This window comes from Ailuropoda melanoleuca, chromosome 16 (genome assembly GCF_002007445.2).
Source record: "Ailuropoda melanoleuca isolate Jingjing chromosome 16, ASM200744v2, whole genome shotgun sequence".
NCBI lineage: Eukaryota > Metazoa > Chordata > Mammalia > Carnivora > Ursidae > Ailuropoda > Ailuropoda melanoleuca.
The window spans coordinates 39,045,273-39,071,280 of record NC_048233.1 but is presented as its reverse complement, the minus strand read 5'-3'; the positions used below and the strand labels follow the sequence as shown (position 1 = coordinate 39,071,280).

At 41.7% G+C, this 26,008-nt stretch overlaps 1 long non-coding RNA gene across 1 annotated transcript in view; it reads right to left on the bottom strand.

The window, feature by feature from the left end:
• Positions 1-26,008, bottom strand: part of TEX49 — a 35,802-nt gene that overhangs the window by 1,886 nt on the left and 7,908 nt on the right. Inside the window, exon 3 of the long non-coding RNA XR_002144244.2 lies at positions 1,174-1,296. This is a non-coding gene — a long non-coding RNA (testis expressed 49). The remainder of the gene's footprint in view (positions 1-1,173; positions 1,297-26,008) is intronic.

Here is a 26,008-nt window from a genome sequence, read left to right as displayed (position 1 = left end):
CTAGCCCCTGTTGGTGTTCTTCATTTCTATAATTTTGTCATTTTAAGAATGTTATAGAAATGGCATCATACAGTATGTGATCTTTTGGGGACTCGCTTTCTTTGCATAGCAGAACTCCCCGAAGATTCCTAGAAGATCTCGCATGTATCAGTAGTTTGTCCTAGATGCTTTTTTAAATGTACGTTTTCTTCGGGTGCCTCCATGGCTCATTTGGTTGGGTGTCTGCTGTCAGCTCAGGTTATGATCCTGGAGACCCAGGATCGAGCCCCACGTCAGGCTCCCTGCTTGCTGGGGAGTCTGCTTCTCCCTCTGACCCTCCTCCTTCCTCTTGTGCTTGCTCGCTCTCTCTCAAATAAATAAAATCTTAAAAAAAATAAATGTGCATTTTCTCTAACTTTCACAACAATGCTAGAGTATGATTCCCATTTTCAGATGGTTCAGAGACGTTAAGTGTTTAAAGGAACTTGCCCAAGGTCACACAATTTGTTTGGAGTTTAAACTCCGTTCAAGTTCCAAAGCCAGTGCTTGGTCTACCACTCCTCACAGGCATAGCACATAATATACAAAGTACTATCCTAAATTGCCTCATTTTCTTGTGACCCTCACAACAATTCTGTAAGATTGGTAGAGCAGGCATTTTCTTTTCTTTTTCTTAATGAATGAGAAAGCAGATTAATAGAAGATACATGGCTACCCAAAGTAAGACACTTAAAAGAGGCAGAACTATGACTGCAATATGGAGCTTCCGCTTCCAAGTCTGATTCAATTTTTGTTTTATCTTGCTCACGCCACCATTCAAGTCTACTTTCACCCTCTCAAATCTCCCTTCTTGGCTGTTTTTTTCCCCCCTGCCCTACCATGCCCCGTCACAGCCCAACCACTCTTTACAAACTCAGGCATATCTATTCTGCCCCTAGCATGGTGCCCACTCCAAGATACTTTCATGTCTTTATTTTTTTTAAAAAAGATTTTATTTATTTGAGAGAGAGAGAGAGTATGAGCGTGTGAGCCCACGCACTCGAGTGCACGAGGCGGGGTGGGGGGCAGAGGGAGAGGGAGAAGCAGGCCTCCCCCTGAGCAGGGAGCCAGACCGGGGCTGGATCCCAGGAGCCCCAGATCATGACCTGAGCCAAAGGCAGAAGCTTAACTGAGCCATCCAGGCTCGATACTTACATGTCTTTAACAACACCTTCTTTACAGCTTCGTGGTACCGTGTGTGGCTATTCTGGTGCACAGAATAATTCCCATCTTCTGAGATAATAGGGGGAAGCCTAGTGGGCACCAGTTCCTTCTGGTCTGAAACAAGAGCAGACTTGTTATGAGTATTAGCAAATGGGGCTATTTGATTTTCTGAGTCTCTAGTCTCCATGCCAACCACGCACACGGCAGGGATCTCTCCTAGCCACTCAAATCTGATCTTAGGATCTCAGATGTCAAAGTACAATGCCTGTGTCAGGAGGGAGGGAGGGAGGGAAGACCCAGTGATCATGAGACCTCCCTCACCATTCTCTTGCTTCTCTCCGACTCTTGGGTTTTGAGTGGCCTCCTACTGGAATCAGGATATTGACAGATACTTAGGGTTAGTGCAGGTGAAAAAGGTCCTTTATCTGGATGGACACTCATTTCCTGGAACTGGCATATTTGCAGAACTTTAATTGGTCTAATAGGAGAACTTATGTCTGAGCTAAGTCTTGGAGGATACGGAGGAGTAAGTCCATGGGACATAGTGGTATCAGGAAGAGCATTTCAGGCAGGAGGATAGCAAGTGTGCAGAAGATAGATGCATTAGAGAGGTTTCAGCTTGCTATTGATTTGGAGCCTGATTAGTGTGAAGTAAAGTGGAGAGGGGCAGGGAAGGGGCTGGAAAAGTAGCTTGAGTAGGGTAAGGCAAGGTAGGGTAGAGTAGGGCAGTGTAGACCTAGCAGCATTATTATTATATTCTCCTCCTCCTCCTCCTCCTTTCTTCTTTCTTCTTCCTTCTTCTCCTCCCCCTCCTCCTTCTCCTCCTCCTTATTCTTCTTCAATATTTTATTTATTTGAGAGACAGAATGAATGGGGGGAGGAGCAGAGGGAGAGGAAGAAGCAGACTCCCCACTGAGTAGGGAGCCCAATGCAGGGCTTGATCCCAGAACCCTGGGATCATGACCTGAGCCGAAGGCAAATGCTTAACTGATTGAGCCACCCAGGCGCCCCTAGACTTAGCATTCTTACGGGGATTTGGGGATCCCCTCCAAAGCAAAACTGGAATCTCACTCTGGAGGCTGAAAAGTCCAGAGCTTCCTTACCCAGGTCTGAATGTTTGTGTTCCCCCTAAATTCGTATGTTGAAAACTCAATTCCCAAGGTGATAGTATTTGGAGGTGGGGCTTTTAGGGGGTGATTAAGTCAAAAGGGTAAAGCCCTTATGCATGGAATTAGTGCCCTTATAAAAGAGGCCTCAGAGCGCTCCCTCACCCCTCCTACCCCATGAGGGCACAATGAGAAGTCTACAACCTGAAAGAGGCCCTCACTGGACCACACTGGCTCACCGATGTCAGCCTTCCGGCCTCCAGAACTGTGAGAAGTAAATTTCTGTTGTTTCTAAGCTACCCAGTCTATGGCATTCTGGACTAAGATGCCAGGCTCTCTTGCAGCTAGGGCACGGGCAGAGTTTTGGCTAGGCCAAACACACCTGCTTCAGAGTTGGAATCCAAAGAGGGAGGTTGCAAAGAAGCAAGGGCTATGTAGAGTGTTTTTGTACTAATGGGAAGTTGTGCAGTGAAGCTGCATTTTCTTTCTCCAGCACATTCAGAGCCCGGGGTCCTTGGGGTCCGGCCACAGTACTGAACACAGCAGCGTCTATGCCCAACCAGGTCTGCAGCATGATTCTGGTTATTGTCCACCAAACTTGCCTCTCTGTTCCTTTTACAGCTTTTATGTACTTCTCAATACTCTTTTTTAAAAAACGACTGTATTGTAAAATTGACATACAGGTAGTTGTACGTATTTAATATGTACGACTTAATGAGCTTGTAGGTAAGTATACACCTGTGAAACCATCACCACAATCTAGGTCGTAAACATCCGTCCCTCCAAAAATTTCCTCCCACCCTCTTTATTGTTCTTATTTATTTTGTGATAAGAACATATGCTCTTAGGAAAATTTTAAGTATATAATACAGTATTAACTACAGGTTCCATGATGTACAGTAGAGCTCTAGGATTACTCATCTTATATAACTGAGACTTTGTACCCTTTGACTACTGCCCTCCATTTCTTCCTCCCCGAACCTCTGGCAACCACCATTCTATTCTCTGCTTCTATAAGTTTGATTACTTAGATTCTTCATATCAATGGTGATATAGTATTTGTCTTTCCTTGTCTGGCTTATCTCACCTAGCATGTCTTCCGGGTTCATCATGTTGTTGCATATGGCAGGACTTCCTAATTTTAAGGCTGAATAATATTCCGGTGTGTGTGTACCATATTTATCCATTTGTGCATTGATAGACACTTATGTTGCTTCCATGTCTTGGCTACTGTGAATAATGCTGCAATGAACATGGAAGTGCAGATACCTCTTTGAGATCATAATTTCAATTCCTTTGGATTTGAAAATAGGATTTAGTTTTACTTTTTTGAGGACTCTTCACACTGTTTTCCATAGTGGCTGCACCAGTGTACGTTCCCATACAAAGGTTCCCCCTTTTCTCCATATCCTCCCTAACATTTTTTTTTTTTATAACAGCCACTTTTACAGATGTGAGGAGGCATCTCATTGTGGTTTTAATTTCCCTGAAGATTAGTTATGTTGAGCATTTTTTAAATAAAGATTTTATTCATTTATTTGTCAGAGAGAGAGAGAGAGCACAAGCAGGGGGAGCAGCAGGCAGAGGGAGAAGCAGGCTCCCTGATGAGCAAGAAGCCCGATGCAGGACTCGATCCCAGACCCTGGGATCATGACCTGAGCCGAAGGCCGATGCTTCACCGACTGAGCCACCCAGGCACCCTGAGCATATTTTAATATACCTGTTGGTCAGACATATCTTCTTTGGAGAAATGTCTACTCAGACCTTATGCCAATTTTTTTTTAATTTTTTAAAAATATTTTATTTATTATTTATTTGACAGAGAGAGACAGCCAGCGAGAGAGGGAACACAAGCAGGGGGAGTGGGAGAGGAAGAAGCAGGCTCCTACTGGAGGAGCCTGATGTGGGGCTCGATCCCAGAACGCCAGGATCACGCCCTGAGCCGAAGGCAGACGCTTAATGACTGTGCCACCCAGGCGCCCCATGCCAATTTTTAATCAGTTTTTTTTCTTTTGAGTTATAGGAGTTTCTCATGAATTTTGGATATTAGTCCTTTATCAAATATATGGTTTGCAACTATTTTCTCCCATTCTGTAGGCTCCCTTTTCATTTTGTTGATTGTTTCCTTTGCTGTGCAGAGTTGTTTAGTTTGACGTTACCCCACCAATATTTTTTTGATAAATTCATTTTCTGCTTAAGTAGGCTAGATTTGACTTGCATCTCAGAATCCTGAGCTTGTCAGGAACTGGATCAAAGTTTGCCATTCTCCAGAAATTGTTGCGATCACAGACTCACTGCTGGAGAATGGGGATGCCACTTTTCTGGAGTATTTCCCCAGCTCCTGCTTTTCCCTATAATTCAGGCTTGACCCCACTTACTCATTTCTGTCCCTCCTTCCCCACTTTTGCACTCCAGTGGAAATCTCCTTTCTCATTCTTTGAGAATGATCCCGCCAGAGTGGAGCACTGTTTGCAACCCCTCCTTTGACAGTGAAGATTTGGACAGGTGACAGAATATTGAGTTCTGGAAGCCTGAACTGACTCGGGGGCTGATTTGTACTTCATCACAGGTTACAGCAACGAGGGGCCAGTTCCTGGAAGCAGTGTCCTTTGACTTTGGTCATTTGACTTTGGGCAAGGGGGGGTGCCATAAGTCTGTGGCCAAGTCGATATGTTCTGAGGAGAAAGAGTAAGAGCATATTCCTAGTGGGCAATGGGACCTTGACTGTGAGTAATTACTGGTCTGGGTGCAGGTAATTGTACGAGCTCTTTGTCTGGTCCTGAGGCCTCAGACTGATGTCTGTAAGGGTACAGCCTGGTGAAGTTCTCTATTATCTGTTTCTAAGTAGTAGGCTCCCAGCTTCCCATATAAATGGTTACTGTGTACTTGGAGGTGTGTGGGACAATATCACCCATTTGGATGCCTTCCTCCTGAATCAAGCACCACTTGGCATTCTCTTTGGATTAATTTTTGGCAAGCTAGAAGATATTTTTGGTAACCCATCGTTTCCCCCAACTGCCAAGTTTTGGAAGCCACTTGGGGTGAAGGGCGATGAGCTGTAGGTAAAAATCATGCCACAGCTACTCTGAATGGGTATGTTCTGGGTAGAGGGAGGCAATGAGCTCTTCGTAAGCAAACTACACTGTGGCAAGTAGATGAACTCAGCATTCTGTGGGCAGTGTAACAGATGCTCTTCATCCACCCAGCTAATACTATGCTCCATATAGTTTTTGGTGGCAAGTAGATATGAAGGGCCCTGACCGTTTCTTCTAGAACTGGGTCATAAATTGGGAGTTGTCATAAGACCACATCTAATACTTTGAATGTTCTATGAAGGACATTGGGGTGGTGCAAAAGTACTTGGGTGGATCTTCCACTTACTCAAATTAATGTTGCAGATTTTTCAATACTACAGGCTTCCTAGGACCACTGGGGTGGTCACAAAATCTTCCTTATCCACTACTGTGGCTATTGTTTCTAGTTGTAAGTGGGACTGACAGGCCACAGTGTTTTCAGGTTGAAGAATTTTTAGAATGGGTTTACCTCAATGGCTCCCAGAATTCTGACTTCTAGGTTAGGATACTTGCCTGACTGTTCCAAATACTTAGTACATAGTGGTAAGACTATCTAACACACATTCCTTGCAAGTCGGTGTTGCTGCAAGCAGGGGAATACCACCCTGATTAGAAATTCACACAAGATCAGTTTGAGAGGAAATGTGGTATTGTACATAAGAAAAATGACTCTTATCTAAGATTTCCTATTAGATGCTGGCCATTAATCCCTTGAAGTTGGTTGAAGCAGTAACATAGAGTGAAATTAGCTGAAATGTGTTTGGAAGGCTATCTTGCATTTATTGTCTTCCCTGACACAAGGACATTGTCAGTGCGTTGGCAGAAAGTGGACGGGAGCATGAGCCTGGGGAACTGGGGCACATTTCACATATGGGGGCGGTTCCTTTGCCTCCATGTCCAAAAATACCTTCCTGGAAGTGGTGCACTTGCTGAGGATTCTGAACATAGGGGGCGTAGGTGGGGCACGGGATAACAGAGGACTTAGTGTTGGCTGCAGACTGCTGGTGTAAAAGAGGCTATATGGATCTTCCAGAGATGATAACGACAAACCAAGCTAATACTCAGTGAATGCACTCAGCACAACTATAAAAGGTAGGTACTATTGTCATCTTATTTTACAAATAGGGAAACAGAGTCCCGGAGAAGTTTAGTAATTTGCCCAAGTTCACTAAACCAGCATATGACAGAGGCATGAATTTAACTCAAGCTGTTTGGCTCCAGAGGCCACGGTCTTAACTACCACATAACCTGTTCTTGAAATCATCTAATCAGGGCTTCCAGGCAAGACAAAGGACTATGGGAAAACAACTGATAGAACTAGCCTCCTGCTGGAATCCCTTGTGTACAGCTCAATGGGGGTCCTGTCAAAGGTGTCTGCTCACCCTGGAAGCAGGCTTGAGTTGGGTGGGGCACATGATATCCATTACCTTGTTCCAGAGGCAGATCCCTGCCTCCTTGAACTCCACTGAAATGTGGAGTATCATTTCCTATTTCAGCACTGGGGCAACAGAGAGCACTGAACCCAGTGGGCCACTCTGCAGTAGACTGGACCATTCCCAGTGGGGAAAACCAGTGGGGAAAGGCGGAGTCTCCATAGAAAAAGTAGCCTCTCTGCTGCTGTGCAGACGTGGTCACCCATCTTGGAGGTACCTACTGCTTAGACTTTGGCAGATTGAAGCTATGAGTAGGTTGAGTATCTTTTCTCCTCTAGTTTCAGGCAGACAGGGGATGATGGTCTGTAGCAGCTACAAGACATGTGGGTTGTTTTCAAGATCCTTTTTTTTTTTTAATGTTTTATTTATTTATTCGACAGAGAGACAGCCAGCGAGAGAGGGAACACAAGCAGCGGGAGTGGGAGAGGAAGAAGCAGGCTCTCAGCGGAGGAGCCTGATGTGGGGCTCGATCCCAGATCGCCGGGATCACGCCCTGAGCTGAAGGCAGACGCTTAATGACTGAGCCACCCAGGTGCCCCAAGATACGTGTTTTTTTTTAAGATTTTATTTATTTATTTGACAGAGCACAAGCAGGAGGAGTGGGAGAGGGAGCAGCAGGCTCCCCGCTGAGCAGGAAGCCTGATGCAGGGCTCTACACCAGGACCTTGGGATCATGACCTGAGCCAAACGCAGACGCTTAACCGACTGAGCCACCCAGGCGGCCCAAGATACATTTCTATAACTTCTGTAGATTTATCCTTTTGGAAAGGCAGAGGGGCTTGGAGGCTTTGGCCAGTTCATTCTTGGCTGAATTGTGCCATTCGTGCTCCTGTTTGAAAAGCCAGAACTACAGTGCCCTCTGCTGGAGCCTAAGAATGGCATCCCCAGCTGTTTTCTAACAGGTGGGTCACCCACAGGCAGTTTGGAGAGATCAGAAGATCTAAAAGATTGAGCAAGGAACATTCCAGCCAGGGTGGAGAAAACCATCTATTATATCTTCTGACAGGATCCAGAAAAAGAACGCAAGTGAGACATGCTCTACTTTTACCACATTACCATATATTTGAAACTTAGTCTTTCTTTGAAGAGATTCATTTAGAACTGGAAGAGCAACTCCGAGGACCCCGTGAATTCCTCTGGGAAGAAGAATGATAAAAGCAGCAGTGGAGGAAGCTGTGTGGAGCTTGGACGTCATTGTGTCTGGCTAGAGGGCAGTTGCTAAAGCGTCTGGCAGGGAAAGGTCATTAGTCTCAAGACAGAAACAAGCATAATCTTTTCCTACCACCACCCCCATCAACTTGCGTCTGAGACTCTTATCAGTGGGAAATGTCCTGAGTATAGATTTGTGTTATGATGAGGCTTAGCCTCACCTAGGGTTTTCATATAACAGGGCAAGGGAATTGTCTCAGCAAAGGGCCAAATTTAAGGGTTAATTTGTCTGAAATGAAGACCACGACAATCTGGACTAAGAGGACTGTCCAGATATGAAGCTTAGATAGGAAAGCAGAGTTCAAAGCAGGTGAAGAGACAGAATCTGCACGGAAAGGACAGATATAGGGCCAAGTTCCCCAGGGGAGGACACAGAAGAGAAAGCTTAGACATTCAAGAGACCAGGGTATAAGGTGAACAAACTCTGGAAGCTGGGCTGAACCTGCATGGGCCATCAGTATTATGATCAGGAAAGGTGAGTCTAGGAGGGCAGGAATCTATGATTGGTGGACATGTGAGTTCTGTTCACTGGTCATGGGTGCTCTTCTGTGGATAGCTGTAACTGGATGAAAAATCCTCTGAAGTCAGCCAGTAATTTTTGCTTCTCAAGGAAACTTAATAGTTAAAAATACTGCTTTCCAGGTATCCTATCCTGGCAAGTATGTCTTGAGAAGTGGACAATGATACTTCAGTCATAGGAAAGGTATATATTCCACATGTATATAATAACTTATATGTTATGGTTTATAACTTTTCCTGCAATTATCTATTGTACGGTTTTATGTGCTAGGTCTTAGGTGCATTACATACATAATTTCATTTTATCTTCACAACAAATCTATAAGGCATTATCATCTCCATTTACAGGCAAAGAAACGGAGGCACTCTGAATTTGCTTAGTGTGTTAGCCCCCTGAATCTTAACAACTTTGGGTACCTGATAAAACTGAGTTTTTGAAGTCAAGGACAGACTGAAGTATGCTCTCCACACTCTGTTTCCCTCTTTGGTTTTTCTATTTTGGTTCTTTATCAGAAGGAAAAGAGAGGTAGGAGGCAGAGACTTGCAGAATATTTGGTTACATGTGTTGACTCACCTCTAGGATCTTTCATGATGATGATAATACGGAGAGCTTGAGTGGGCCCCTTTGAGTAGAATGTTAATATACTCACACCTACTAGGAAGGAAAAAACCCTATCTTTCTTCAATGAAAAATTGTGAATGATTTAAAAATATCATTAGAGTGTTAAGAATGAAAAAGTGTTAAAATTAATAGGTTCATTTTTATGGTTGCTGTTAAAGCCCTAGCTGAAGGGTAAGGTTAAGATTGTGGCTAATTTGAGCAAAGGGAACAGGCTGAAGTGCCTTGAAGCCACTTGAGTGAATGTGTTGACAAGGTGAAATCAGCCAGGGAATCATTCTAAAGACAAGTGTGGATTACAAATCAGAGTCCTGCAAGACTGAATTGTGGAACTAAGGGTGAGCAGAGTTAGGAACCGTGGTTTCCTTGAATTAATGGATGTAGCATTTGGGATTAGGAAGACTGGGGCAAGCAAGGGGGATGTGGGCTTGCTAGGAGCCAAATAGAATACTGTATTTTACCCATACTCTTCCTGCCCCCTCCTTGTTAATTTCCCAAACCAGCTCAAAATAGAAATGTAGGAGGCAAGTTTCCCATGATGGTGGTCCACAGGCCGAAACCTCCCTAGCTAACCATATATTGCAAGCTACCTCAGCAGTAGCTGGAGTCAGAACAATCTGAGCTCTGTTGGACTTTTCTGTTGATCCACTGAACAAGATGAGAGCTAAGAGCTTAGCAACATGGTAAGTGGATATGAGTATTGGTGACTAGATATAAGTAGTTTCAGTGGAGTGATTGGGGCAAGGGCCTGACTGGCATGAGTTCAAGAGACTGGGAGAAGAAATGGAACAACAACTTTGTCTTTTGAGGAATTTTTCTGTATAGGGGGCAGAGAAATAGGAAATGTAGGGCTTTATCTAAGATGAAAGAAATTGTAGCATCCATGTATGCAAATAGGAATGGTCAGAGATGGAAAAATTGATGCAAGAGAGTACAAACAATATTGGAGTAACAGTGTCCTTGAATAGGCAAAAAGATGGGATCTGATGCACAGGTGGAGGGGTTGGTCTTAACAGGTGTGTGGACCATTCATTCATTTAATAAGACATGTGAACACACATGCAGATAGATGGATAGATGTGGTTTGTGAGAGGTTACAGAAATAATCTTCTAATTGCTTCTGTTTTCACAATGAAAACTATGAAGTAGAAAGCAAGCTGGGGGATCTGGGTGACTCAGTTGTTTAAGTGTCTGCTTTGGGCTCAGGTCATGATCTGGGAGTCCCGGGATGGAGCCCAGTGTGGCCCTGCTCAGCGAGGAGTCTGCTTCTTCCACTCCCTCTGCCCCTCTTGGTGGTGCTCTCTCTCTGGCTCACTCTCTCAAATAAATAAAAATCTTAAAAAAAAAAAAAAAAGAAAGAAAAAAAGCAAGCCATTACCTGAAAATGAGAATTGAGGACGTTGGAGGTCTGAGGAAAGAGAAGGTATGAGGAGGCCTCCAGGAGAGTGAAAGAGTGCATGGAACAAGGAAATGTCTGACTTCTGGGCAGCCATAAAGGCCCATCTAAATTTAGTGATCATTAGTGAGGCCTATCAACATGGTTGTTTTTCTCTACTTGATGAGTGCAAACTACTCTTTCTAGAAGTTGTGGTATAATCGGGTTGGGAAGGNCCCGCCCATAGAAAAGGTTACAGCACATTTGTATACTGATGGAAATGATTTAGGAGGAGGAACAACTGAGGGAGAGGGGGATAATTTCAGGAGCAAAATTCTTGAATAGGTGAGAAGGGATCAGATCCAGTGCACGAATGGAGTCATTTTATTCACTGTGCCAGAGGGAAGTTATGGATGCAGTGGAATGTTAGATGTGATGATGGAAAGTCTCTTCTGATTGCTTCTATTTTCTTAGTGAAAAAAGGAGCAAGGAAGTTATTAGCTCAGAGTGAGATTGGGAGAGGGGGTTCTAGAGACTCAAGGAGAGATGTGAAATAATTGCCTTGAGGAGTAGGAGAGTGACCAGAGAAATATAACAGGATCGTCAGGCAGTCCCGAGCGCCCACCTGAGATTTGTGGTTTTGGTACTAATTATTCTAAGAAGACTAAATGTCCTAGGTGGAGAGCCAAATACGTGCATCTTTGTCTCGATAGGTTTCCCTGGAGCTCAACACTCCAACTTCCTGAAGTTTCATAGTCTTATACTGAGCTCCTACAGTCTCTGTGCCCCAGACCTTGGCCATGTGTGCCTAGACTTCAGCTCTAGGGAAGCTCAAAAGGCTTCAAGGAAATGCTAGAAATAGAATATAATTACTATTGAATAGAATTTTAGGTAGAAGTCTGAATGACATGGTTGAAGCCAAACTTGGTAGAGGGCAACCACATTGCCTGAATGTCTTTGTGGAAAGGGTAGTAGTACCAGAAATATTGTTCTAAGTTTCCTTTTGTTATGAGGTCATGAACAATGGGCAGAGTGCAAAGATACTTCAGGGTGTACATGATTAAAATGGCTTTTCAGAAGTGGGAGATGGGTTCCAGGCTTCTAGCTGGGATGCAGTGAAAGCAGTCTCTGATCAAAGTGGGGGTTGCAGGTGCTTTGCTACAGTTTTGGCCTTGAATTGTATCTAGATTTTAAAATTTGCTATGAAGATAAAGCTCTAGCCTCAGTTCTGTGCATGGATGGGTTATTCTCATTCTTCAGGGTGTAGCTCAAACATTACCTTCTGGATTACTCTGTTTTAAGTGGGGCTTTCCTAGTTACTCTCCATTTTGGGATCTGCAAACTCAGTTGCCTGTAAGAGCCAGGCAGATAATGTTTATGAGTAAAGCAAACTCAGTAAGAAACCTGTCCCATCTAAAGGGGCAGCTGCTATTTTGCTCTGTTTGTGGTTATGCGGGAATTTAAGGCCAGTGTGACCAGTTCTAATTTTTTTTAAGAAGTCAGACATGTGGGTTTTACATAAAATCTCCTAATTTTTAAATGTTGGTCCAAATTTTTAAGAACAGAACACTGCAGGCTGAGTCTGGCCCTTTGGTCAACAGTTTATAACTTCTAATCTATTGCATTACCCTCCCCTATTTCCTTCCTAGCACTTGTTATCATCTGTGAATCTTGTTTATTTATTTATTTATTGTCTGTTAGTTACTGTTGTATTTCCAGCGCTTAACACAGTACTTGGCATAGTCAGGTCCTACCTAATAAATAAATGTTTGATGTTGGATGAGAAGGGGAGTCTGGGGGCGCCTGGGTGGCACAGCAGTTAAGCGTCTGCCTTCGCAGGGCGTGATCCCGGCGTTATGGGATCGAGCCTCACATCAGGCTCTTCTGCTATGAGCCTGCTTCTTCCTCTCCCACTCCCCCTGCTTGTGTTCCCTCTCTTGCTGGCTGTCTCTATCTCTGTCGAATAAATAAATAAAATCTTTAAAAGAAAAAAAAAAGAAAAAGGGGAGTCCGGATTGGTGCCTTACTTGGGAGGTCTTTATATATTCTATTATTATGCATATGAATTATAAAGTTAAAAGGCAAGAAAGAGACTGAGAGAAAATATTAGCCATATATAGATGCGTGTATATATGAATACATATATACATACATATCCTCATGTATATAATGTCTTTTGTTACACAATTTACAATTTCTTATTTAGTACAAATTGTCAACCTTTTTAGGTTTCCTGGTTTTATGTCCTATGAAAAAAGTTTTCCAAAACCACCCTAAGATTGTAAAAATATTGTTTTCTTCTAATATTTTTAGAGTTGTGTTTTATATATTTATCTCTTTAATCCATCTGCAATTTATTTTTATGTATGATGTGAAGTGGGAGGTCTTTATTGTAATTTCATTCTTAATTTACAAAGTGTGTGTGGTTTTTTTTTTAAGATTTTATTTATTTATTTGTCAGAGGGAGAGGGAGAGAAAGAGAGAGAGCACAGGCAGGGGGAGTGGCAAGCAGAAGGAGAAGCAGGCTTCTCTGCTGAGCAAGGAGCCCGATGCCCAACTGATCCCAGGACCCTGAGATCATAATCTGAGCTGAAGGCAGACGCTCAACAGACTGAGACACCCAGGCGTCCCTACAAAGTGGTTTTTTTTTTTTTTTAAATAGCAAGTGCAGGGGTGCCTGAATGACTCAGTCTGTTGAGTGTCTGACTCTTGATTTTGGCTTAGGTCCCTCGCCTCCCTGCAAACCCCCTCCACCCCCGGCCCACAGCTTGTGTGCTCTCTAAAAAAACCTGAAAAACCCAAATGCCTTTCTAGTTTCTAGTGAGATAGTTGTACATATCTTTTAATTTGACATAGGTATTATGTATTATATTAATCTCTTCCAATATTAAGTCATTGTATTCCTGGAATAAGTCCTACTTGATGGGAGATGATTATCTTTAATATATTCTTGAATTTGATCTGATAGTGGGATTTGTCCATTTGTCCATTTATACTTACATTGGTCCATGGGTTCCTCTTTTGTGCTATATTCTATAGTATGTTTTATGTTATTGTATCAGTTTTGTGTATTATAGAATTATTTTCATTGCTTTTTGTGCTTTTAAAAATGGAATTGTCCTAACATTATGTCTCAAAATTTTGAAAAAATTCCCTATGAAAATTGCACACACAGCTTTTTTCCCAAGCAACTGTTTAGTAAGTTTTTCTCTNCATCAGGCTCCTCTGCTATGAGCCTGCTTCTTCCTCTCCCACTCCCCCTGCTTGTGTTCCCTCTCTCGCTAGCTGTCTCTATCTCTGTCAAATGAATAAAATATTTAAAAAAAAAAAATAAAAATAAAAATGGAATTATGTCCTAACATTATGTCTCAAAATTTTGAAAAAATTCCCTATGAAAATTGCACACACAGCTTTTTTCCCAAGCAACTGTTTAGTAAGTTTTTCTCTTGTGATCAATCATTTAATATGGGTTTATATATTTTTTTATTTTTTTATTATTTTTTAAAGATTTTATTTATTTATTTGACAGAGACAGCCAGCAAGAGAGAGAACACAAGCAGGGGGATGGGAGAGGAAGAAGCAGGCGCCCAGTGGAGGAGCCTGATGTGGGGCTCGAACCCAGAATGCTGGGATCACGCCCTGAGCCGAAGGCAGACGCTTAACGACTGTGCCACCCAGGCACCCCTATACTTTTTTTTTTTTAAAGATTTATTTAGCTTAGAGAGTGGGGGGAAAGGAGAGAGAGAGAATCTCAGACAGACTCCCTGCAGAGTGCAGAGCACAACGTGGGGCTTGATCTCATGACACTGAGATCATGACCTGAGCTAAAATCAAGAGTCAGGAACTTAACTGACTGAGCCACAAGGCACCCCTATACTTACTACTTTGAATGTCTTGTAATCTAAACATTTACCAAAAAAAAAACAAAAACCCACAAACTTTTTACTTTCTTGATAGTGTCCTTTGAAGCACAAAGTTTGTAATTTTGGTGAAATCCAGTTTATCTTTCTGTCACTTAGACTTTTGGTGTCATATCTTAGAAACCACGGCCTAATCTAAGGTCATGAAGATTTTTCTCGTGACAAGTTTTAAAGTTTTAGCTCTTACATTTATGTCTATGATCCACTTTTTTAAAAAGATTTTTTATTTTTATTTATTTGACAGAGAGAGAGGCAGCAAGAGAGGGAACACAAGCAGGGAGAGTGAGAGAGGGAGAAGCAGGCTTCCAGCTGAGCAGGGAGCCCAATGTGGGCTTGATCCCAGAACGCTGGGATCATGACCCAAGCCGAAGGCAGATGCTTAACCACTGAGCCACCCAGGCGCCCCTATGATCCATTTTAAGTTAACTTTTGTATATGGTGTGATGTGGGGTCCAATTTCATTCTTTTGCATGCAAATTTCCAGTTTTTGTAGCACCATTTGTTGAAAAAAGGATTCTTTTCCTATTAAATTGTCTTGGCATTCTTTTTTAAAAAAATTATTTATTTGTCAGAGAGAGAAAGAGCACAAGCAAGGGAGTGGCAGGCAGAGGCAGAGGGAGAAGCAGGCTCCCCACCAATCAAGGAACCTGATGCAGGACTCATCATGATCCTGGGATCATGACCTGAGCTGAAGGCGGACACTTAACCGACTGAGCCCCCCCCCCCCGGCGTTCCTGTCTTGGCATTTTTGTTGAAAGTCTATTGACCATAAGCGTAAGGGTTTATTTCTAGACTCTCAATTCTATTCCATTGATCTATCTATATATGTCAATTCTTATGCTAGTACCACACTGTCTTGATTACTGTAGCTTTGTAGAAGATTTGAAATTGGGAAGTGTGTCCTCCAACACTGTTATTTTTCAAGATTGCTTTGATTATTCTGGGTCCTGCCTGTGCATTTCCTGAAATTCAGGAAATTTTGTCAATTTTTGCCAGGAACCATTACCTTTGGATGATCTGTCAGCACAAAGAATTCTAAGAATCTAAACTGCATCTGGAAAGGGATCTCAGATTTATCCCTCTCCTACACCCTAACTCACATACTGAATTTGGCAAACATTCAGGAATCTCCATCTTGGTCCAGGACAAGGTTATCTAAGTTTCTATTAGTAATTAATTCTTTAAAATGCTTTAATTTCTTGATGTATTTTAGAACATTAAATGTGAATAGCTCAATATTATAAATAGCAGAAGTTCCACTGAATAGGCTCGCTAGGTTAATTAATGCTCTTCATTTCCTCTGAAAAACATTAAAAGATGCCTGCAACATTCCAGGTGCAGCTGAGAGCTATTCTTCAGCATATCTGCATACTTCTGCTCTCACAAATTAAATGGCACAGTTACCAAGAATCAGTAGTGTTGTGTTTTTTCCCCCAATTTATGCCAGGTTACTTTGTAATTACAATTTTGCAATTTAAAGAAATATTAAACTAATAGATTATGTGTTAAAACAAAAGAGCAGTGATTTGTATAAAAACTAAGTTGAATGTTTTAGAAAAACTCAAAACTTAACAAATTACTGTAAACTATGAGTTAAAATAGATTTAAGTTAGAAAATTACCATTGTGCAGCTATCATAGAAATAATATCACTCAGAACCATCAATAGATACTAAAACTAGTAGGTAAAAATTTGATGAAGAATAGGTATTTACATTTTTTCAAGTACCTTCCTGGAAATGAGTACAAATTACAAAACAGAAATAGTAACTTCACAAATTACAACACAAAAATAGTAACTTAACAGTGGAGAAAACTGGCAAACACCACCTTAATCAAAAGGCCAATGTTAACATCACCGGTAATGGGACAAGATGACATTATGAGCCTCCTGATATGACCTACTGAAGACATACTGCTGCTTATTCCTGCCTAAAATATTTATACCCAGTCTAATTATGAGAAACATCAGACAAACCCATATTAAAGAAAATTCTATAAAATGTCTTGTATGTACCAATAAAAAATGTCACTGTCATGAAACACAAAGGAACAGAGGAGGGGCGCCTGGGTTGCACAGCGGTTAAAGCGTCTGCCTTCGGCTCAGGGCGTGATCCCGGCGTTATGCGATCGAGCCCCACATCAGGCTCCTCCGCTATGAGCCTGCTTCCTCCTCTCCCACTCCCTCTGCTCGTGTTCCTTCTCTCACTGGCTGTCTCTATCTCTCTCGAATAAATAAATAAAATCTTTAAAAAAAAACAGAACAAAACAAAAAAAAACAAAGGAACAGAGGAATTTTTCCAGATTAGACTAAAAGGCTTGGCAACTAAATGCAATGCTGATCCTTAATCAGATCCTGGAAGGAAAAGTTTTGCTCTAAAGGACATCAATGGGACAACTGGCAAAATTGTAATGTAGAGTATAGATAATTAGATAATAGTATTGTATCACTATTAAAATTTGCTGAGTTTAATACCTATATTGTGGGTTGTTATCTAAGAAAATGTTCTTATTCTAAAGAAATACAAACTGAAATATTTGGGGGTAAAGGGATATAATATGAGCAATTTATTCCCAACTAACTGAGAAATATATCTGTATCTATTGATATATATATAATATAAATTATATATTTGGATAGAGAGAGAATGAGAGGGAGAGGGAAAGCAAATGTGGCCAAATACAACCAGCTAATTTAGGTAAACAGTGTAGGGAATTTCTTTGTACTAATCTTACAACTTTTCTATAATTTTGAAATTATATCAACAAATGAAGTTTAAAAAAAATGGACCATATAAGTTTCCTTCCTCTCCCAAATTTGCTAAAATGACACCAAAATAACAACAATGGCATTAACCTTCAAAGGCAAAGAGAGAGCAAGGATACAAGAGCAGATGATGCATTTCAGGAGAAATATCTTTGGGAAAATAGTAAGTGGACAGAGGAGTAGTAACTATCCTTTCAGAATCAAAAAGTTCTAACTTTAGTTTCTGCAGTGGAAGATAGAACTAGAATTGGGGTAATTCATCTGGTAGGTTCAAACCTTATAATGTAACAGGTACCATAGAAGGCAGGAGTAAAGAATAGGTCTGAGGGGGCGCCTGGGTGGCACAGCGGTTAAGCATCTGCCTTCGGCTCAGGGCGTGATCCCAGCGTTATGGGATCGAGCCCCACATCGGGCTCCTCCGCTATGAGCCTGCTTCTTCCTCTCCCACTCCCCCTGCTTGTGTTCCCTCTCTCGCTGGCTGTCTCTATCTCTGTCGAATAAATAAATAAAATCTTAAAAAAAAAAAGAATAGGTTTGAGAACAGGAAGGTGGATACTGAAACTGTCTATAGAACATGTAGCCCAAGAAGACAAACCACCTGCCCCAACAAAAATATAAAAGATTTCTCTGTCCAGCAATCCCACTTCTGGGTACATATCCAAAGGAAATGAAAACAGGATCTTGAAGAGTTATCTTCACTCTCATTTTTATTCCAGCATTATTCAGAATAGCCAAGATGTAGAAACTTAAGTGTCTGTCAATGGATTAATGAATAAAGAAGATGTGGTATATATACACAGTGAAATATTACTTAGCCACGAGAAAGAAGGAAATCCTGCCATTTGCAACAACGTGGATGGATCCTGAAGGCATTATGCTAAGTCAGGTAAGTTGGAGAGAGAAAGACAAATCCTGTATGATCTCATATGTGGAATCTAAAAAAGCTGAACTCATATAAACAGAGAGTAGAATGGTGGTTACCAAGGACTGTGGGGTGGGGGAAATGAAGAAATGTTGGTCAATGGGGTGCCTGGGTGGCACAGCGGTTAAGCGTCTGCCTTCGGCTCAGGGCGTGATCCCGGCGTTATGGGATCGAGCCCCACATCAGGCTCCTCTTCTATGAGCCTGCTTCTTCCTCTCCCACTCCCTCTGCTTGTGTTCCCTCTTTCGCTGGCTGTCTCTATCTCTGTCGAATAAAGAAATTAAAAAATCTTTAAAAAAAAAAAAAGAAATGTTGGTCAAAAGGTACAAATTTCCAGTTTAAGATGAATAAGTTCTGGGGATCTTATGTACAGCATAGTGATTATAGTTAATAATACTGTTTTATATAGGTGTTAAGAAAGCAGATCTTAAATCTTCTTACCACAAAAAAGGTAATTATGTGATGAGATGGAGGTGTTAGCTAATACTATGGTGGTGGTAATCATTTTGCACACATGCTGCACACCTTAAATTTACACAATGTTATATGTCAATTACATCTCAATAAAACTGGAAAAATGATTTCTTTGGAGGAACTGAATCTAACAGGCACTGCACTCCTAGCCAGGATTCACTGTGAGGGATGGCATAAGGTGCAGGACTAAAAATCTGATGATTAAGTGAAAATCGAGATCCTCAAAAGTGCGACTCTCAATAGCCCCTTCTCCTGTCCTGGTCCTAGTGTGCTAGCAGACAAGCATCTAACCAATCCCCAGGGAAACAATTACAGGATCCTTCCCTGGAAAAAATGTAGATATTCAGAGGACAACTCCCAGTGAAGCCCATAATGGACTCCCACACACTAGGCTTTTAGTTCCTCACTCTTAAATTATAATGGAGAGCCAAGGATCACCAGTTGTTTAACAACAGTCATCAAGAGAAAAAGATCAAAATAAACTCGTGGGAAAAAGAGCACCGAGGAGACAGAGCTAATTCAGGGAACAGAACTTCAAATAAAGTATAATATTCCATGAAGAAAAGAGAGAAGATATGGACAAGAAAAGCCAGAGGACCAAAAATGACCCTTGGAACTTAAACAAAGTAACCAAAATAAAATGTTCTGATATAAAGGTGTGGTGTTTTTCACATGTATCTACAACTTCTTAGATATTTCTTGAAGAAGTAGAGCTTATTTCCCCTCCCCTTGAGTGTGGGCTGCATTTAGTGACTTTTTTTTTAAAAGATTTTATTTATTTATTCAACAGAGACAGAGCCAGCCAGCGAGAGAAGGAACACAAGCAGGGGGAGTGGGAGAGGAAGAAGCAGGCTCATAGTGGAAGAGCCTGATGTGGGGCTTGATCCCATAATGCTGGGATCACGCCCTGAGCCGAAGGCAGACGCTTAACCACTGTGCCACCCAAGAGCCCCTAGTGACTCTCTTTTAACATACAGAACAAAGTGGAAGTGACAGTCACTTCTGAGACTAGGTCATAAAAAGGCATTGTGGCTTCCTTCTCTCTTGGATCACCTGCTCTGAAGTTAGCTAAAACGTGAGAACGCTGAAGCAGCTTATGGAGTGTGGTGTGAAAATGAGGAGTCTTGTCAAAAGCCAGAGAGGAACTGAGGCCTCCAGCCATCAGATGACTGAAGCTCTGCTAACATCTTGTTTTCAACCACATGAGAAACCCTGAGCCAGAACTACCTAGCTAAGCTGTTCCTTGGATTCCTGATTCACAGAAACTGTGAGGTAATAAATGTTTGTTAAGCCTCTGTTTTAGGACACTTTGTTACATACTAATAGATAATTAACACAGAAAATTGGAAGATAATGTTGGGCAATCTCCCAAAGAATGCGTTTTTAAAAACCCAAAGAAAATAAAGAGAAATATTAATAAGTTAGAGGACCATCTCAGGTCTTATAGCTGACACAAAAGAAGTTTTTTTTTTTTTTTAAGATTTTATTATTTGTGAGAGAGGGAGAGAGAGAGAGAGAGCGACAGAGAGCGCACAAGCAGAGGGAGCTTCAGGCAGAGGGAGAGGCAGGCTCTCTGTCGAGGAAGGAGCCCCATGTGGGACTTGATCTCAGGGCCCTGAGATCATGACCTGAGCAGAAGGCAGACACTTAACCAACTGAGCCACCCAGGCGTCCCTAAAACAGAAGTTCCAGAAAGAGAGAAGAGAGAAAATAGAGAATAAATAAATATTAAAGGAAATTTCTCAGAAATGAAGGGCACAAATTTCCAGATTGAAAAAGTTCATGCAGTATCTATTGCAATAAATGGAAAAAGACCTACAGCAAATTCCATCATTATGAAATATCAGAATACCCAGGAACAACAAAAAATTAGAAGGTTCCAGAGAGAAGTCACAAAGACTCCAACTGGAAGCTAGAGGACAATAAAGACATACCTTCAAAATTCTCAGAAAATGAGAATTTTCAACCTAGAATTTCACATCTGGAAAAACTGACAATCAAGTGTGAGGGTAGAATAAAACCATTTTGGCTTCAAAAATACACCTTCTACACATTCTTAGAAAGCTATTCCAGGATATATTACAGGAAAGGGAGGCAGTAAAACCAAGGAAAAAAACATGAGATCCAGGAAATAGGGAATAAAACCTTGGAGAGAGGCAAAAGCAAATTCTATGGACAAGAGCTATGCACTAGGGTTAGAGAGTGAACAGTCCAGATGGAGTAGGAGAGACGCGGTTAGGAAAAAAATAGAATGGATTTATTGTTTTGAGTGATTGAAAAAAATATATTGGGCATTTGACAGAGCTGTTGAAATATTTGGGGAAAAAAGTAATCATATCAAGAACCAAGCAAATGAAAAATGGTGGCAATTCTTAACTCTAGGGGTAAGGAAAAGGTTAAACAAAAGTTATCATAGTGACATTATTTGGCCTAGCAGTGAACAATTTTTTAAAAGATTTTATTTATTTATTTTAGAGAGGGAGGGAGAGAATCTCAAGCAGGCTCCACACTGAACATGGAGCCCGATGCAGGGCTTGATCGCATGACCCTGAAATCATGACCTGAGCTGAAACCAAGAGTCAGAAACTTAACTGACTGAGCTACCCAGGTGCTCCATCAGTGAACAATTTTTACATATTTTTAAGACTACAACACTTGGGGCGCCTGTGTGGCTCAGTGGTTAAGCATCTGCCTTCGGCTCAGGGTGTGATCCCAGAGTCCTGGGATAGAGCCCCATATCTGGCTCCTCCGCTGGGAGCCTGCTTCTTCCTCTCCCACTCCCCCTGCTTGTGTTCCCTCTCTCGCTGGCTGTCTCTCTCTCTGTCAAATAAATAAATAAGTAAATAAAATCTTAAAAAAAAAAAGGACTACAAGACTTGATTTAAAGTTTTATTCATGTTTTATTGCTGCATCACAAACTTAGTTACACTTAAGTGGCTTAAAACATCATTCTTTTATTTTATTATTATTTTTTTTAATGAAATATTTCTTTGGATAAACGAAATGTTTCAGGAACTAGAAGTATTTTTTTTTAAAGATTTTATTTATTTATTTGACAGAGATAGAGACAGCCAGCGAGAGAGGGAACACAAGCAGGGGGAATGGGAGAGGAAGAAGCAGGCTCACAACGGAGGAGCCTGATGTGGGGCTCGATCCCAGAACACCGGGATCACGCCCTGAGCCAAAGGCAGAGGCTTAACCGCTGTGCCACCCAGGCGCCCCAAAACATCATTCTTTTATTACCTCACAGGTCTATAAGTCAGAATTCTGGGTAGGCTTGACTGGGTCCTCTGCTTAATATCATAAGGTTGAAATTAAGGTGTTGTCTGGGTTGGGGTCTTATGTGGAGGCTCTAAAGAAGAACCCATTTTCAGGCTATTCAGGTTGTTGGCAGAATTCAGTTTCTTGCAGTTATAGGGCTGAGCCCTTGCTGGCGGTCAGCCAGGGCACTCTCAGCTCCTAAATGCCACCCACATTCTTTGGCATGTGGCCCCTTCCATTTCAAAGCCAGCAATGATGTGTCAAATTCCACTCATGCTTCCAATCTCTGAATTCTCTTTTGCTGCTAAATGGAGAAAACACTCTGCTTTTAAAGGGCTTGTGTGATTAGATTAGGCCCACTCAGATAATCTCCCTTTCTCCATATAAAGTAACAATCAAGGAGTGTTATCCATAATATTCAGAGGTTCCACCCACACTCAAAGGGGAGGGGATTATACAAAGACAAAGTTCATTGTGGGTCATTCTTAGAATTTTGCCTACCACAAACCTAAAACTGTGATATAACTATACTGGAAAAATCAGGGTGGGAGGGGAGAAGCACAGGGTATGGCATAAGAAAGCTAAATTCTCAACTGTCAAAACAGGAAGGCAATATATAATAGCCAAAAATGGATAAATGAATACATATCATATGAGCATTTTCTTTAGAAGTAGGAAGGTTAAGTACCAAAAGAAACTAGAAGAGTTGAAAATCTGTCTCTGGAGAGTGGAGGTGAGAGGACTGGGGTAGAGGACTCGTTTTTCATTATAAGCCTTTTAGCACTACTACACTTAATATTATTTTGAAAAAGAAATACAAAGATTACTCTTTTTCAAAGATCTTATTTATTTTAGAGAGAGAGAGAAAGCATGTGCACATGTCTGGGGAAGAGGCAGAGGGGGGAGGGAAAGGGACAAGTAGATTCTGTGCTGAGTGCAGAGCCCAATGTGGGGCTTGATCCCACGACCCAAAGATCACCACCTGAGCCCAAACCAAGAGTCAGACGCTTAACCAACTGAGCCACCCAGGCGCCCCAAAAATTACAGATAACTTTTTTTTTTAAAGATTTTATTTATTTATTTGACAGAGATAGAGACAGCCAAGCGAGAGAGGGAACACAGGCAGGGGGAGTGGGAGAGGAAGAAGCAGGCTCATAGCAAAGGAGCCTGATGTGGGGCTCGATCCCATAACGCCGGGATCACGCCCTGAGCCGAAGGCAGACGCTTAAAGACTGAGCCACCCAGGTGCCCCTCTTAATGATTTTCTTAATAACATTTTCTTTTTTTCTATCTTTACTGTAAGAAAACAATATATAATAATGTACAAAATATGTGTTAATTGGACAATTTATGTTCTTGGTAAAACTTCTGGTCAACAGTAGGTTATTAGTAGTTAAGTTTTGGGGAGTCAAAAGTTATATGCAGATTTTTGGGGGCACCTGGGTGGCTCAGCCGTTAGGCGTGTGCCTTCGGCTCAGGGCGTGATCCCAGCATTCTGGGATCGAGCCCCACATTGGGTTCCTCCACTGGGAGCCTGCTTTTTCCTCTCCCACTCTCCCTGCTTGTGTTCCCACCCTCGCTGGCTGTCTCTCTGTCAAATAAATAAATAAAATCTTAAAAAAAAAACCCACAAAAGTTATATGGAGATTTTTGACTACGTGGGGGGTTAATGCCCCTAACCCCTGCATTGTTCAAAGGTCAACTGTAATTATATTCAACTTGCATTATATAGTATTTATTATAATTGATCTGAACCTGCTACCTTGATATCTATTAGCAAGTTTATACCAGGGATCTGTAGTTGGTGGTCAGGAGTTTATGGGTGTTGATTAGGTTAGCCACACTCCAGGGTCAGATGGACCATATTTAGTTCAAGATGCCTCCTGGAAAGATGGAATCAATGTACTAGCTGCCTTGTCAAATGATGGTTTCACTAAATTCTTGTCCCAGAAGTGAAACTTCCTAGTTTTCTATGGAGCAATATGATGTGGATAAACTTCTAGCACTGGGTTTCACCAATAACTCCAGCAAAGTTTGAGTTTTAAGCACAGAAAACATCACACTATTGTTCTGATATCTGCATATAATAGACCATGTAATAATGACTGTGATGTGTGTGCATATGCATGTATGAGAGAGACAAAAAGAGAGGAGGAGGAACCCACCCAGTTATTTTTCCCATGCTTGCAGACTACCATTCTGAGGCTGGAGAATTTTGACTTTCTTGGGAAGTTGTCCAGGGGCTATGAGAGAAGGTTACAAGGCATTGACTCCATGGAAGAGTTCCCAAGTCAACAATTTTGCCCATTAGCTGAGCAAAAAGTTACCATTCAGCTCCAGTGAATGGTGGGCTCCTGGGAATCTTGAGAACCACCTGTTAGGGATAGTGAACAACTTTACATAAAGCCCACCTGACATTCAAATTCAGGGTTTAGGAGTTAACAGATTTTCCTAGAAAGGCTGATCATCAATCACTTGTATAGTGGTCTGCTCACAGCAAAAGACCTGTGTCATTTGTCCCCATTACTGTTTAAAAGTGAGCACAATGTGTTTGACAATTTGGAGTCAAATTCTGGCTCTATCACTGACCTTGTGTAAATAAGTCAACCTGTTTGAGCCTCAGTTTCCTTAATGGTAAAAAGGGACTAGTAATACCTACCTCACAGGCATGTTGAGAAAATTAAATGGAATCATGCATGTGTAATGCTCAGCACAATGCCTGGCATACAGTACATACTAAATAGATAGCTTCATATTATTAACTGCTTGAACCAACAAAATTAGGGATTTAAAGAGAAGTTAGCAAGTGGACCTCCTCTGTCCAAATCTTGAGGCAAGCAGTGGGTATAAAATTGAGTGGGAAGGGGAACAATTTGTAGGGGTGACAAATTTGATGTCCAGTCATCCTTTTAACCTTACATTTTAGGCCAACAGTTCGGACAAGCCTCCAGCCTCTTATAGTCTGACACTGGAATGAAAAAAAATTGGGCAAGCACAAGATATCAGGATAGTTCCCTATTACCCCCATAGTTTTATTTAAAAAATTTTTTTATTAAAGATTTTATTTATTTTAGAGAGAGAGAGTGAGAGCGTGCATGAGCAAGTGAGTGTAAGGGAGGGGGACGGGGCAGAGGCAGAGAATCTCAAGCAGACTCTTGGCTGAGCACAGAGCCCGATGTGGGGCTTGATCTCATGACCCTGAGGTCATGACTTGAGCCAAAATCAAGAGTTGGTCGCTCAACCTATTAAGCCACCCAGGTACCCCTACCCCATAGTTTTATAAAGTGAAGTCTTTCTGCCTAGCCCACAAAGAAATTAATTGGAAATGACACTCAGACCTCTTTGGATTGGTACCAAGTCCTGTTTACTAGAGTTTAGGTAGCTAACTGGGTAGGAAAACCCCAGGCTTGGTTCTTAGTTCTCTCATAGTGAGAAGTCCCATCTAGTAGGGTTAGACAGGGCTGGAGCAGCCAGGAGAGGCCTATTCGTGGAACAAGGAAAATTTATAGAGCAGGCCAAGTGTGTTTCTCTGAGAGAGGGTGAAGAGCTCCTTATATGGAGAAAATAGCAGCCCCATGGCATAATGCTGGGACAGGTGGGGGCTAGCGGGGGAGGGCTGATGTGAGGCTATTAAGGGATTTCTAGGGTCCACCAGTGGGACCCTTTGTACAAACCTTACCTGAAAGCTAGATATGTAAAACAGAGCTTCTTTGTTGTCTTTAGAAAAAGGATAGAGTGTGCCTAATAGAGTCGTATACAGTATTAGTATCTCTCAATCTTTGTGTTTTATATTTACCAGTTACTTACTACCCTCACCCCAATAAAACTTTGCTTTAGTACCTGCCTACACTTAATTTCCTTCACATATGTTCTCCATTCTGTCTGAAATACCCTTTCTCCTCCATTTCTGTGCCTCCAAACAATTTACCTTTTAAGACCTTAACCAATTGTCACATCTCCTCCAAAGCCTCCTCTAACTTCTGGTTAGTCATTAAAATATCATTTATTAATTTATTTACCTAGAAGTATTTATTTATTTATTTTTGAAGATTTTATTTATTTATTTATTTGACAGAGATAGAGACAGCCAGCGAGAGAGGGAACACAAGCAGGGGGAGTGGGAGAGGAAGAAGCAGGCTCATAGTGGA